At 44.2% G+C, this 14659-nt stretch overlaps 1 protein-coding gene across 1 annotated transcript in view; it reads right to left on the bottom strand.

Moving 5' to 3' along the window:
* The window catches only part of LOC122800225 (ubiquitin carboxyl-terminal hydrolase 36-like), a 1786736-nt gene that overhangs the window by 1066471 nt on the left and 705606 nt on the right, over positions 1–14659 (bottom strand). The gene's annotated exons all lie outside the window — the stretch shown is intronic.

The following is a 14659-nucleotide window of genomic DNA, read 5'->3' as shown; positions in this document are numbered from 1 at the left end:
CATTCTAAATAAAAATATACATACAAAAATAAATTACAAACTGTAAAACTGGGCTACTTTACTGCATTATTCTCTAGCACCTCGGCAGCAATACACGTTCATGAACTCAGTACTTGAAAAAAAAAAAACATACATATCAAGCAATACAAACTGATGAATACATTAATGTAATTCATTATTGAACCCAAATGGGCACAAAGTCTGAAAGTTCACAATTTAGCTTCCTTCCTAAGTAAATCTTTCACCAGTCCCCAACACAAGCCACTGCAACACTAAAATGTCCTTAATATTTTGCCAGTATATGACATACTGACTTCTGACATCTTTTGTTTAATATCATTTACGTGTTTCTGTAATGTTGTTTTTACCTTTTTGTCTAGCCTTTATAACAAAGCTTAAACAATTTTTTTTTGCATTACAAGTATATTATCCCTTATATTCAAACTTCAGCTTAATATACTTTAATTTTTCTTGTCTATTTCTCTGTATTATAAGATTCACAGGAAAAGTTTCCGCATGTTTGTTATTAATACTTTTTGTATCGGGACCACCAGTGCGTTTACAACTATTGCACAAGACGACCCTCCAAATGTTTTTGTCTTTTATGGAAAATAACTAATCTCAAATTCTCACTATTTAACTGTAGGTCTTTTCATAGAAGATTGCATTTTTTTTTTACCAAAGTGATAACCACATCTGTGATTAGGATACATAATGTTAAACATTCTGAATGTCAAATCCAAAATGATAGACCCCAAAAGCTTGAAACTCAAAACGTCAAATTTCTTCAGCACTTGTACAGAAGCCAGTTACTGGTTGTCCAAGATCACAGTACAAGGAGGATTTGTTTTTTGCCCTTTCTCCACTGTAGTGTAATTTTGGTAGTGGTATTTATAGTAGCGAGTTGGGGGGTGCGTTTGTTTATTCTTTTGGGGCATTTTGTGTTTCAATCTTTTATGCTGAACTTTTCTGATTCAACATTCAGAACATTCCATGTATTCCCTATAAAAAACATATTTCGTCACAAAATAAACATTTTTTTCAGATAACTAAAAAAATATTATAATCACTCCCACCAAACTCTAATAAGTTAATCTGTTGTTATGACTAGACTCCAAGATCTGCCTTTTCTACCAAATCAATTGTGTAGCCTTTATTAAGAATTACCTTCACAACTTCCTCTGCTTCTTTCAAAAATGTTTCCATCTACTTACATATTCTCCTGGCCTTCAAAAACTCTCCTAAAACAAGAAATAAGACAAATGATAGATGACAGCTGCTTCCATACAAAAATGTATCCGAGGCTGCACTCTCTTTATGAAGCTTTGTCTGTATTACTCTATTTTCACTAATTAATAATAAATAAATAAATAAATAAAAGTTTCAGGCCTACTTAAAAAAAAAATCAACTGAATATGTGACAGCAAACTCTGCAGCCGTAAACTAAACTCACTGCAACATCAGAGGTAGTTTGAGTAAAGGGTGTCTGTGGCAAAAAAAGAAGTTATGCACTCACCATAAAGTTCCATCTGTGTTGTCTGCTTCAGTCGTCATCAAACCTGCGGGTCTCGGTTCCAAGCTCTGAACCAACTCGGCCATCAGCAAGCTTAGGATTCCAAGCTAGAGCTCCTCTCACCCTCCCCATACTTCCTAGCTCCTCTCAGATACCTCAGATCAAGTTTGCTGCCAGTATTCTCAGAAAAAGTACATGCTTAAAACAAGCAACAGAGCTTAAAAGAATGCTCAGAAGCTCAAAACAGGAACAAAGGTTCCAAGAGTTATCCATCAGGTCCTTCAGAGATAAGGAAGGGGGAAGGAGGGAGGGAAGGTTGATGAAGACTGAACCAAATAACACAGATGGAACGTTATGGTGAGTACATAACTTCTTTATCTGATGTTGTCTGTACAGTCTTCATCAAACCTGTGGGACAGAGTCCCCAGCTACACAGATCTAGGTGGCCCCATGAAAGGATATTTCCAGAGGACTGCATTGCCAAAAGCAGCCCTATTCCTGGATATGATATCAAGTTTGTAATGCGAAATAAAGGTGTGAGAATTCTGCAGCTGCACAAATATCTTCTAAAGAAACTCTAGACCAGAAGGCCTGGGACATGACTATGGATCTCGTAGAATGAGCTCAGACTGATCTAGGTAAAGGAACATTTTTCAATGAATACACATAAGTAATACAATCCCTTAACCATCAAGCAGTAGTAGCTTTAACAACAGCTCTCCCTTTTTTGGAATCTGAGAAAGCGACAAACAACTGTTCATATTTCCTTAACGATTTTGTCCTATCCAGGTAGAAGCACAATTGTCTATGAACGTCTAAAAGTTGCAACACACATTCAGCCTTATTTTGGAAATTCAGAAAAAAACACAGGGAAATTAATGGATTGATCAATGGTGTTTACTGACGCAACCTTTGGAAGAAAAAATGATTAGCACGTAAAGTAACTCTGTTTTTGTGAAAAATAAGACAGGGACATTTTGGAAGACAACGTTTGAAGCTCCAAAACCTTCTTGGTCGAAGTAATTGCTACTAACAAGGCAGTTTGCCAGGACAAGAATTTCAACTCTGCCTGGTTCAAAGGGAGGTAAGGTCAAAGCTTGAAAAACCAATGTAAGATCCCACAAAGAAGTAGGATCTTTGATAGGAGGTCAAAGAAGGAATGTAACCCTGAGAAAGGCTTCGCAAAGTTGAGAATAACTCAAGATGTAGCATTCTCCTCAACGTGAAAATTAGAAATGGCCACTAACTGAACATTAACAGTAGAGAAGCTGGCTCCCGAATGTAAAAGACCAGCTAGGAAGTCCAAGACTGCTGAAATGGATGCTGTAAAGCAGATCAATGTGATGCTGCTGGGCCCAAATGGAAAACCTCTTCCACTTGCTTTCATAAATTTTCCTGGTAGAAGACTTATGGGAGGAAATGATAATCTTATGAACTGGGGAAGAAAGCCTAGATTGTCTAGCCATCATCAGAATTGGAGAAACCATGCAGTTAGTTTCAAATTGTGAAGATCCAGATGAATTTGCCCTGAAGGGTGAGACAAAGTCCGGACGTGGATCCAGGGAGGGCAAATTAGATGAGACCACAGGAAGGTGAACCAAACTTGTTGAGGCCAAAAGGGGAAAAAGGATCACTTTGCTCTTTACCTGTGTACCTTCTGAAGAAATCTGGGAATCAGAGGAAGAGGGGGGATGCATAAAGAAGACCGGGAGGCCAAGCATGGAATAGAGAATCTCTTGGCGATTGCCCCTGTGGAGGGATCAGGGCAAAGTACCTGCTGCACTTGTTGAAGGGAGAAGGGCAAAGAGATCACAGCAACAGCACAGTTGACCCCATCTCTGGAAAATCTTGTCACTGACTGATTCAGAGACCCCTTGTAAGGCATCAAAAGAACTCTGTTGAGCCTGTCCACTGATACGCTGTGCTCCCCTGGAATGTGTATTGTAACCTGAAAGTGGCTGGTAGAGACAGCCCACTGCCACACACTCATCACTTCCCAACAAAGGGGGTAGGACTTGGTTCCACCTTGTTTGCTGAGGTACCATACAACAGACATGCTGCCAGTCTGAATCGCAATTGTCCCTAGAGGAAGAAGGCAGTGAAGGGCTTGCAATGCTAGAAGCACTGCACTCATCTCTAGGATGCTGATATGCAGACTGGTCTCCTGGGGAGTCCATGTGCCTTGAACTGCCCAACCCAGGTAATGCCCCCCCAGCAGGGAGGCACCCATAGTCAACGTGGGAATGGGGGGGGAGAATGAAAGTTCAACCCTGAGACACTTCTGGGTTGTGAAGCCAACACAAAAGAGAATTTCTGTACAGTCAAGACAGTCTTATAGGATGACTGAGGAGATGATGCAGAAGGGACCACTGTATGGACAACATCCACTGCAGGATTCCCACAAGTAAACAAGCTACTGGCAGCAAAGTTATTGGTGCAGCCATAGAACCCAGAGCCCTGACGACAAGATTTGATGGAGGAACTGGCATCGCTGACATTTGTCTGATATGTGTCCGGAGTGACAGAATCCTGTCCAGTGGAAGATAAGCCAGGGTTTTGTTTGCATCCAAGCGGGTTCCTATAAAATCTATCACCTGCGCAGAATGTAATGAACTTTGAAGGTTTATAGTGATCCCTAAGGTCGGGGCCAACTGCAAAAAAATACCTGGCCTGCCAGTAGATGCCTGGATGGTGCGACTAGGAGCCAGTCGTCCAGGTAAGGAAACATGTGGAATCCCTACAGTCTGAGGTGAACTGCAACTACTGTCATGCATTAGGTGAACACCCTAGGGACTGTAGTGAGACCAAATGGAAGCACAGGAAATAGGTAGTGACTGGCTCCCTGCCTGAAACGGAGGTACCTTCTGAAGTATCTGTTCATTTTGATGTGATACTACGTATCCTTCAGGTCCATCAAGCACATCCAGTCGTCCTTCTGTAGAAAGGGAAGGATGGACTACACCGTGACCATCCTGAACTTTGTGTGTTTCACCGATTTGTTCATGTAATTTAGGTCCAAGTATGGGCTTGAGATTTCCTGTTTTCTTTGGAACTAAAAAGAATCGGGAGTAGGTTCCTGATCCACGCTGGTCTGAGGGGACCTCCTGGATAACTCTTTTTGAAGCAACTTTGCAATTTCCAAAGTTGCTGCCTCCCTCTGACTGAGCAGAACATCAGGGAGGTGTTGTTTTGGCTTGGGGAGATTTAAAAAGGAAATGGAGTAACCGCTGGATATGACACCTTGCACCCACCAGTCATTGGTGATGGCTAACCAGGCTTCTAGGTGCAAGGAGCAACATCCCCAGACCGTCTCCAGAGAGGGACAGTTGGGCAACATCTCAGGGATGCTGCCTCCAGAGAGGGACAGTCGGGCAACATCTCAGGGATGCTGCAAGGATTTCTCCGCAGGAGAATCCTGAGACCCCTGATTCAGCAGACCCCCTCTGCCCTGAGGGTGGCGTCTACCACTTAAATTATTTCCCCCTCTGCCCCTGGAGAAAAATCTTCCTGAGCATCCTGGAAAAGACCTTGGGATTTTCTGAACCACAACTTCTTTCCCCATGCTTATTCCTGAAGAAGGACCTTTGCAGGGTAGAGAAGCGGATTCTGATGGCAGACAGGTTCTCTCTCTCTCACTGCAGGAGAGTGCATCTTGTATGGACAGTTGGGAGGAAGCATCGAGGGAGCATTGACAAATGACACCTTAAACTGTTCCGTGAAATCACATAGCTGCATTAAAGGATGGCACTGAATGGCAATGCCAGAGCCGTCTGCCCTTGAGGTGCCTCTCAACTGCATGAGAGATCAGCCTCATGGACGTGTTGGAAATGGACTGCAGAGTGGCCATACTGGAGGTAAAGGAAATCCGTTCCTCCCCCATCATGGACTCAGGGTCGGAGCCAGAGAGTTCCTTAAGTACCTCCGTAGCCTCGTAAAGTGAGGAAAGGTAATTCCACGCTCTGAGGGCAAAAGTGGAAGCAGCATAGACTTTTTTCCCAAATCTGTCCATAACCATAGACTCCCTGTTAGCGGGATGGACAGCAGAGCTTTCCTGGGCAAGCTCTTTCTTGGTGGCTGCCGCCACCACTATGGCATCTACTGGAATGCCCTTTGTCCAGTGGGGTCTATCCTGCAGGGCACTAAGAATCTTAACCACTCTTTTGGGAATAGGCTGTGCAGCGTCTGGCTCCTTCCATGCCTTTGCAGACACCAGGTCCACAAGGGGGTCTGCAGAAGGGGACACTTGGGATGTAGACGGGCCAGTCCCGAAATCCTGCTGGAACACTGACTCATTAGGGGTGGCATTTGGGGTCAACAATCCACCTCTCTGGCGAAAAATTTCTAAAATGTCTCCAAAGACAACGTCAGGTGGAAATCTAGGGGACCCCTCCCCCTTCATCGAAGTCAGTATCTGTCGTGAGAGATTCCTCTGGGGAACGTAGGTGCCTCTTTTTGCACCTTTTCTTTTGGGGAATATCAATGGTGGGGTGCTCTGGTGTGGTGTCGGAAGAAGTCTGGGCTTCCCTAAGTGGAAGTGTCTGGAGGCCCTCTACACCAGGTCAACGGCAGAAGGACTACCAAAGTCCCTAGGAAACCTCCTCTGTCCCAAGGGATCAGGAGCAGACTGTCACCAACAGCCCTCCACTCCGAGGGGGAAGTTGGCACTGAGCTGTCAAACTTTGAGGCACTGAGGGGAAGTGAAAACTGAAACAGCTTCAGAGTCGAAGTCATCCCCCCAGACTCGACTGAGACTTTAGCTCAGAGATCTGCTCGGCTTCAACGTGGTTGGAACACTGCGAGTCAGACTGGAAAAACTAAGGACTATCTGGCCCAAAAGGCTGGCCCCAGGGATCGATGGATGCAAGAGATTCAAAATGGTAGGCCGGATTTTAGCAGGAGGAACAAATCCTGCAGGGAAAAGCTCTGCTCACAGATCCCATAGGGGATGGAGCTGAGATGACCCCCATCTAAATATGCATATGCAGAAACTTCTTCAACCTGTCCACTTCGTTCTCTGACAGGCTTTGAGAGGACCTGATGGGCGAGGACACAGAGGAAGCTCTGGAGTGATGCCTGGGGCAAGCAACCCTCAGAGACATACTCGGTGCCATAAGCACCAGCCCCGAAGAGGGAGTTGGGGCAAGGGGCATTGAAGAAGACACCAATATCAGAGCTGGAGAACTCTGCTCTGAAGATCTCAGGGCTTAATTTGGGGGCTTTGACTCGGACAAGGAGGGGGTCTAGGGACTGCTTCTTATGATCCCTGGCCTCCTCAGACTTTCTGGTGGAAGTTTGAGTCCCTGACATGGAAGCAACAGCAGGAGAAGGAGGGGGAGGGGGAATAAGACCCCTGAGAACTTGCTTATTTCTTATATATACAAGGGTCCAGGGAAAAAAGGCCTTGCAGACAGAACAAGCCACCTGAAGGTGGGCACAACCCAGACAATAAATGCAGTCCTTGTGGGCATCAGATGCAGGGATCTTGTGCCCACAGGAAGTGCATTTCTTAAACCCAACATGTTTGCCAAATTTCTCTGACATAACAGCAAGGTGAAAAGGAGGAGGAAAGACGGTGAGAACCTGACGACCACTCGCAGAAGCACTATACTATGGGGGGAAAAAAAAAAAAAAAAAAAAAAGAGTAATTTTTTTTTTGCTTTTCACAAAAAAGGCAGAAAGAATAAGATGGGTAGTAGGAGAAGATGAAATAGGTCAAAAGACCACTTACAGTTGGCTGAATACATGTTAGAAAAACACCCAGGAGATCTCTAACTGGACCACAATGCTTCACTGTGTATGGCAAACGAGATCTGAGGTATCTGAGAGGAGCTAGGCGGTATGGGTGGAGTGGAAGGAGTTCTAGCTTGGAATCCTAAGCTTGCTGACTGCTGAGCCAGTTCCAAGCTCAGAACAGAAACCAACATGTTTGATGAAGACTGAACAGACAACATTAGATCCTTACTTTTAAAAGTAGTTTATTTTACTAACACTGGAGAAGTTAAAAAAATAAACTCTGTTTTGGCAAGTTTGATGACCTATCACAAATCCTACGGGTAACACTTGAAGATAAAGCATGTTTAAAGTAAATACTTATCCCCTTACAGAATTAATAAACACCTCAGACCTAAAACAACAGGATCTACAGCCAAAGCAATACAGAAAAACACCTACAAGAAAATTTCTAGTTTAACAGTTAGTGATTTATAAGTCTATAGTGACAGGATTGAAGACATGCTACTGGATTATAGACACCCATGCATAACAAAAGTACTGTCAACAATCAAAAAGGTGATGGTTTGATAAATCAGTGTAATGTCTGATGTGCAGCTATGCTGACTACTCTATGACAAAGGCTATACTCACTCTGCACATTACATATTGCATACTAAAGCACCTGTACTGGAAGACAAGTAGGGATGCAATGGGAGTAGTTAAGTAATCCTCATTAAACACCAACAATGGAACAGTAGGCAAGTAAAGGTCAGTAGGCAGCCAAAGGTAGATGATGTTAAGATATAAAAACTAGGAGTGGAAAACACGGGCAAAATTAATACTGGTAAGCACAGGTGGCCAAGGCCAGTAACCTACTAACAATGCAAAGTATAGGTAATACAGAAAAACGTACAGCTGTGTAAGCTGAAGTTAGCATAACAATAAGATGTTTTAATGATCACTGCTGAAGTAGAATTGGCTACATGGGTTATATCCTGCCAAGGATACAAGCGTCAGCCAGCTTCCAACGCTTCAAGGCACATTCCACATGTCCAAACTGTCAAACAGCTCAAGCTGAGCTGACTAAAAGACAAGTTTGGGCACAAAGCCCTTAACAGCTTTCCTGCCAGCAGAGAGATGGAGGTTAAGCCCTGAAAGGAAAAGTTTGGGAATAACAAAAAATATATGTCCACACCCTGGCATAAAAAATACACTAAAAAACAAGGGGGAGGGAGTGGCTACTGCAAAAGTGGTCATTTGAACATTTACTGTTATGTTAAGTTTGATTTGCACAACTGTGCTATGTTCTTCATACTGATCTCTCCTGCAGTAGCCTTAGCTGTATGGGTAGATTACCAAAGCTAACTATATTTGGTAGGTGGAAGGAGAAAGGTCCAGGAGCCCCTGGAGAATGGTTCTAGCAAAGCATGATCTTGACCTAGAGAGGCAATCCAGTTTATAGTGCTTTGTAAAAGTATACACTCAGGACCAAGTAGCAGCTTCTAGAATGCTTCTAGAATCCAACCCTTTCCAAAAAGCAACAGAAGCAGTCAAGGTCCTTTCTTGACCCTGTTTGGAATAGAGTTGTCATGGTGAGTATAACAAAAGGTAATAGCCTTAGATAACCATTTGGAAACAGTCTGTTTACACCGGTTGTCCCTTCTTACCTTCATAAGAAATGAATGACTCATTTTTAAGTTCAGGAAAGAGAATGAAGAGATGGACAGTTTGACAAAGTAAAGTCATACACCACTTTAGGCATAAAAAAGGATTAGTTCTCAAAATAACCTTCTCTTAGTGGAAAATGAGGTAGGACTGATTCACCATAAGAGCCTGCAACTCGGATATCCTTCTTGCAGAGGTCAAGGCAATCAATAAGGGTGTTTCAGTCACATTAGCTGATTCAAATGAAGCGTTAGTTTATCTAAAACAAATTTAAGATCCGAAGGAGGGACAACTAGTTTACTTGAAGGCCTCTTATGCATAACCTCTTTGAAGAACATTTTGACATGCAACTGCTTTGAAAGAGGAGGATCAATGGACAGACATGCTGAAATAGCCAATAAATGAACCCTGACAAAGGAATAAGAAAGGCCAAGAGATAGTAACTCACTCACATATTGTAAAACCACAGAACAAGCAGCCCTGAATGGGTGCTGGCCATGTTGCTGGCACCAACTAGAGAACATTTTCCATTTACTAATATATAATTTTCTTGTAGCAGGCTATCTTGTCTCCATTAGTACCTGCTGCACATCCTTAGAAAACAGGTGCCTAAAAGGAATTAAGACCGTATCGTCCAGACAACCAACTGAAAATGTTTGATTGTTGGGGTGTATCAAACACCCCGTTCTTGTGAGAGTAGATCCATTCAGTGAGGAAGCTTGCGGTAAATGCCCCTGGCCACTTCCAAAAGAAGGGAGAACCATGGTTGCCAAGGCCAGAAGGAAGTCACCACAATGTTCTTGAGAAATTCTTTCTGAATCTTCAAACATACCATAGATATTAGTGGAAAGGCTTATAGATACCTTTTCTTTTCTTTGAGTAGGAATGTATACGTCTTCCAGGCAGACCTAGTTTCCATTCTCGTGACTGTCCTGGCCCTGTTCAGTTTGTCTGCCACACAATTTTGCTTTGACAGAATGTAGGATGCCTGTACATTGAGACAGCACTGTGAAGCTACAGCTCAAACTAATATGGCTAGTCTGCAAAAGGGGGTATGACCTGGTTCTCCCTTGTTTGCTGATGTACACATCTCTGTGGTATTCTCTGTAACCACTTTGAGAGGTCCTGGGGACCAAAGATGGTTCAAAGAATTGAATGCCTTGATCAGGGCAAGCATCTCCTTGCTATTTATGTACTTGTGTCTGTCCCTGGTGGCCCACGCCCCCTGCACTTTTCTCTCTCCTGAACCTGCTCCCCCAGAAAAATGTTGATACCCTGCAGTCTGCAATGAGCTGTAACTGAGGATAGCCTCTTTGTGAAGACTCTTGGTCAGTGGATAATCCAAGATAATCCAAATGTTAAGACAGAGAAACAAAAATTTGATCCAGATATACAAAACCTTAAGAAACACCTGAAGTTTGAGTGAACAGAATGTGATATTAAGCATCTTTTAAGTCTAGTGCTACCAGGAAACTTAAAAGAGGAAGAAGTAGTAAACACGTTTTGAAGTGGAAACATTTTAGATTAAGGCACTATCACAACCAGGTTTAGGAAAGAAAGACCCAGAACTGGTCCCCAAGGTGTTTTCTTTCTTTGGGACTAGGAACATTCTTGAATAAAACTCCTTCCCCACTTGGTAAGGAGGAACTGGTTACATCACTCATTGGGACAGCATGTGATAAATAGGTGGAAATAAAAAGTACAGTTGTGTACACTTACCATAAATGTAGATGTTCGAGTGCATTCACTGTTGCAGTCATCACACTTGAGTTATCTGCCTGCAGGCAGCCCTTAGTCAGACCGAATACCAGAGGCTTAATATTCCTGTGTCGGATGCTGTCGCTCCAGGACTGACGTCAGGAGTATAAAAACAGGCAGCCGACGCCATTATATCAGTTTTTCTTGCCCCAAATCTCAGGAGCCCCCCAAATAGGGAGCTAAGTTATGGTGGGGAAAACACTACTAGTAAAAAGTAAATACCAATACCACTGAAATGGGGTGAGTAATAGCCATAGAGAGGAGAGACAGAGAGGGAAATCAGGACTGCAACAATGAATACACTCGAACAACTACATTTATAGTAAGTGTACACAACTGCACTATGTTCTTTGTGTTTCACTGTTGCAGTCAACACACTTGGGTGGATTCCCAAAGCTGAAGAAGGGTGGAGGGAGTCAAGAAGAGTTAGGGCTAGCTAGTATGCCTTGCATGACTGCTGTTGCAAAACCTGCCCTGGATTTGGAAAATATAGGAAGATGGTAATGCTTGGTAAAGGTGTGTACTGAACTCCAGGTAGCAGCTTCCAGGATGTCCCTGGTAGGGACTCCCCTGAGAAATGCTGTAGAGGTAGATGCTGCCCTAGTGGAATTTGTTCTGACTACTTGAGGAGTTGGTTTCCCATGGTGCTTGTAGCAGAAATGGATGCAGTGTGCTATCCATTTGGAAACTGTTTGTTTTGAAATGGCCTTGGCCTCTGCTCCTGTTGTAAAGCTGACTAGTAACTGGTCAGATTTTTTGAAGGGCTTAGTCCTATCAAGGTAGAATCTGAGCTGTCTGTGCACATCGAAAGAGTGCAGAATCCTTTCCCCTTTATTTTGAAGATTAGGGAAAAAAGATGGCAAATGGATGGATTGGTTGAGAGCCATACTGGACACGACTTTAGGCATGAAGGAAGGGTTAGTCCTGAGGGAAACCCTGTCAGCATGGAAAATAACGAAGGGTTCCATAGCCATAAGTGCTTGTAGCTCAGATGCTCTTCTAGCTGAAGTGATGGCCAGAAGCAAGGCTGTTTTCCAAGGGAGGAATTTTAAGTCTGATGATGCAACAGGTTCAAAGGGGGGGGGGGCATGAGCTTTTCCAGTACAAAGTCAAGGTCCCCAAGCAGGGGTGGGTGCTCTCCTTGGTGGCCTTAAGTTGTTTGCCCCTCTCAGGAACTGTTTGATAAGAGGGTGTGAGAAGAGAGGTGGCTCAGTGTTGTAATGAGCCGAAATGGCTGAGGTGTATATCTTAACAGAGGAGTAGGACAGGCCTTTGTGGAGTAGATCTGATAAGTAATCCAGGATTAGAGGCAGGGAGGGCAGAGTTGTGTCCTCTCCTTCCAGGAGCAAAACCTTTTCCACTTATCAGCATAGGATTTTCTTGTACTAGGTCTTCTGACTTCAAGAATGACGTCCAGCACCTGCTTGCTTAGGGTTGCTGGGGGAGAATTCAAGGAATAAGCCAGGCAGCAAGATTTAAGGTTTGCAGTTGTGGATGCAAAATCTGTCCCTCCTGCTGAGACAGCAGGGTTGGGTTCTGGAGTAGGTGCCAGGGTGGCACCACTGACACAGGCTGTGCAGGAGTGGTTACCTGTGCTGGCATGGCCAGTCCAGGGAAATCAGAATTGTCCTTGGTCTGTCCTGTCTTCTCTTGAGAAATACTCTTGAGAGAAGGGGCAGAGGGGGAAAGGCATAGATTGAGAGATTTACCCACTGAAAAGATAGGGCATCCACTTTCCAAGCCCTGCTGTGAGGATTCCTGGTGCAGAATATGCTGAGCTGGTGGTTTGTAGAGAAAGGCAAAGAGATCCACCTCTGCAGTCCCCCATTTCTGAATCAGAAGGTCGAAGGTGCTGGGCTCCAATTGACACTCGCGTGGGTTTAGGAGATTTATGCTTAAGTTGTCTGCCAATGAGTTTTCTTTGCCTGGCAGGAATTGAGCTTGCAGATGGACTTGCATGTCCAACGCCATGTGCCACAGGGTCATGGCTAACCTGCAGAGTGGGTAGAAGTGGGCTACCTCCTGCTTATTGATGTACCACATAACTGTGCTGTTGTCTGTTTTTATTAGCAGTTGCCCTGGAAAGAGTAGGGATCTGAAAGCTGTCAGGGCATTCTGCACAGCTAGCATCTCTTTTTGGTTGATGTGCAGATGAATTTGACTTGGGCTCCAGTGGCCCCGAATGCATTTGCCATCCATGTGTGCTCCCCAGGCATAGTCTGATGCATCTGTGGTTAGGGTCTGGGCGGCGTGGGGTTGTCCCTTGTTATGGTAGCATGCTCCTGCCCACCAAAGGAACGCTGTCCTTAGACAGGGTATGACAGGAATGACTTTCCAGGTCCTGAGAATGTTGGTACCAAAGACTTTTTAGGTACAACTGAAGTTTCCTCATATGCAGTCTTGCATATGGAATTAGCAGTACACGAGGCCATGAACCCTAGGGCTTGTAGTATTTTTCTTGCAGATAGCTGGGTTCTGGTGGCCATTTGTTTGAAGTAGGCTGTCAGACTTGTTTTTCTGAAGTGAGGAATGCCATCTGGGATGCTGTGTCCAGGTTTGCTCCCAGGAATACAATCTTTTGACTGGGTACCAGTTTTGATTTCTTTTCGTTGATGGTGTAGCCCAAGGAAGTGAGAAGGTGTTTCACAAATGTCAGGTGCTGCAACAGCAATTCCTGACTGTCCGCCTGAATCAGGCAGTCATCCAAGTACGGGAAAATTTGGATATTTCTCTGCCTGCAGTATGCAATGGCTGGAGCCAGGCATTTTGTGAAAACTCTGGGCACAATAGATACGCCAAAGGGAAGTGCAGAGAACTGATAATGCATAGGTCCTGCCCTGAAACGTAGATACTTCCTGCATGACTTCCTTACGGGGATGTGCAGATAGGCTTCTTTTAAGTCTAGGGTGACTAACCAGGCATCCTTGGCTGGCATAGGAAGAAGCTGCTGCAGGGTAAGCATTTTGAAAGTTAGTACCACCAGGAAGGTGTTGAGAATTGAAAGATCCAGGATTGGGTGCTAAGAACCCTCTTTCCTGGGTATCAGGAAGAGTCTGGAGTAGAATCCTTAACCCCTATGTTCTACTGGAACTGGCTGAATAGCTCTGATATTGAGCAGGGAAGCTACTTGGCTTTGAGCCTCTGCCCACTGGTTTGGAGGAAGGTCTGGAAACCCGCTTGGGGTTGGCAGTGAATGGAAAAAAAATTTGTACCCCTGGGATACAATGTTGAGGACCTACCGGTCTTGTGTGATGGACATCCAATTTTTTGCATGAAGGGCAAGTTTTCCTCCTAGGGGCACAAGCAATTGGGCAGGGCTGGGGAGTGTAGTAAAGTCGTAATTGTGAGTTTTTTTTCCGTAAGGAGGTAGCTTACCATTCCCTACTTTATGGGTGGGGGCACTCCATTGCTTAGATCTCTGCATACCCTGAGACTGTAGTCTGGGTGGTCTGTTTCCCCTGGGTCTGATCTGAGAAGGCCTGGAGGGGGCTGGAAAGGACCAGTGTATGCAAGGGCAATGCCTACTCAATCTAGGGGGTTGTACTTGTAAGAATTCTATGACAGTCTGCATAGACTTAGCTTTTTCTTCCATCTTTTTAAGAACCTCTTCTACTTTAGTGCCAAACAAACTGTCCTTGTTCAAAGGAGCGTCTAGTAACTTTGATTTGACATGGTCTGGCAAGGTCTGCTCTTTCAGCCTAGCACATCATCTCAGTACAGAGCCAGTGACTGCTGCCCAGCAAGATGCTTCTAGGGCATCAAAGCCATACTGCAAATTATGCTTATTGACTTGGCTTGCAGAGTGCATAAGCTCCTACAATTCTTTATTTTCTGCAGTCTGCAAAGGTTGCCACTTTTTGTTTACTAAGTTCCATAATATGCTGCTGGTACTTCAGCATGTGAAACTAACAATTCAATGCCCTAATACTAAGAACTGCAGAGGTATATAGCGTCTTACCCCATCTGTCCAAAGCTCTGGAATCTCTGTCCGAAGGGGTGGGATTCTTGACT

The sequence above is a fragment of the Protopterus annectens genome, chromosome 4.part0, assembly GCF_019279795.1.
Source record: "Protopterus annectens isolate FY-2018-M chromosome 4.part0, PAN1.0, whole genome shotgun sequence".
In the NCBI taxonomy this organism is placed as follows: Eukaryota; Metazoa; Chordata; order Ceratodontiformes; family Protopteridae; genus Protopterus; species Protopterus annectens.
The sequence above is the reverse complement of the archived record's forward strand: the minus strand, read 5'-3'. Positions and strand labels throughout refer to the sequence as shown.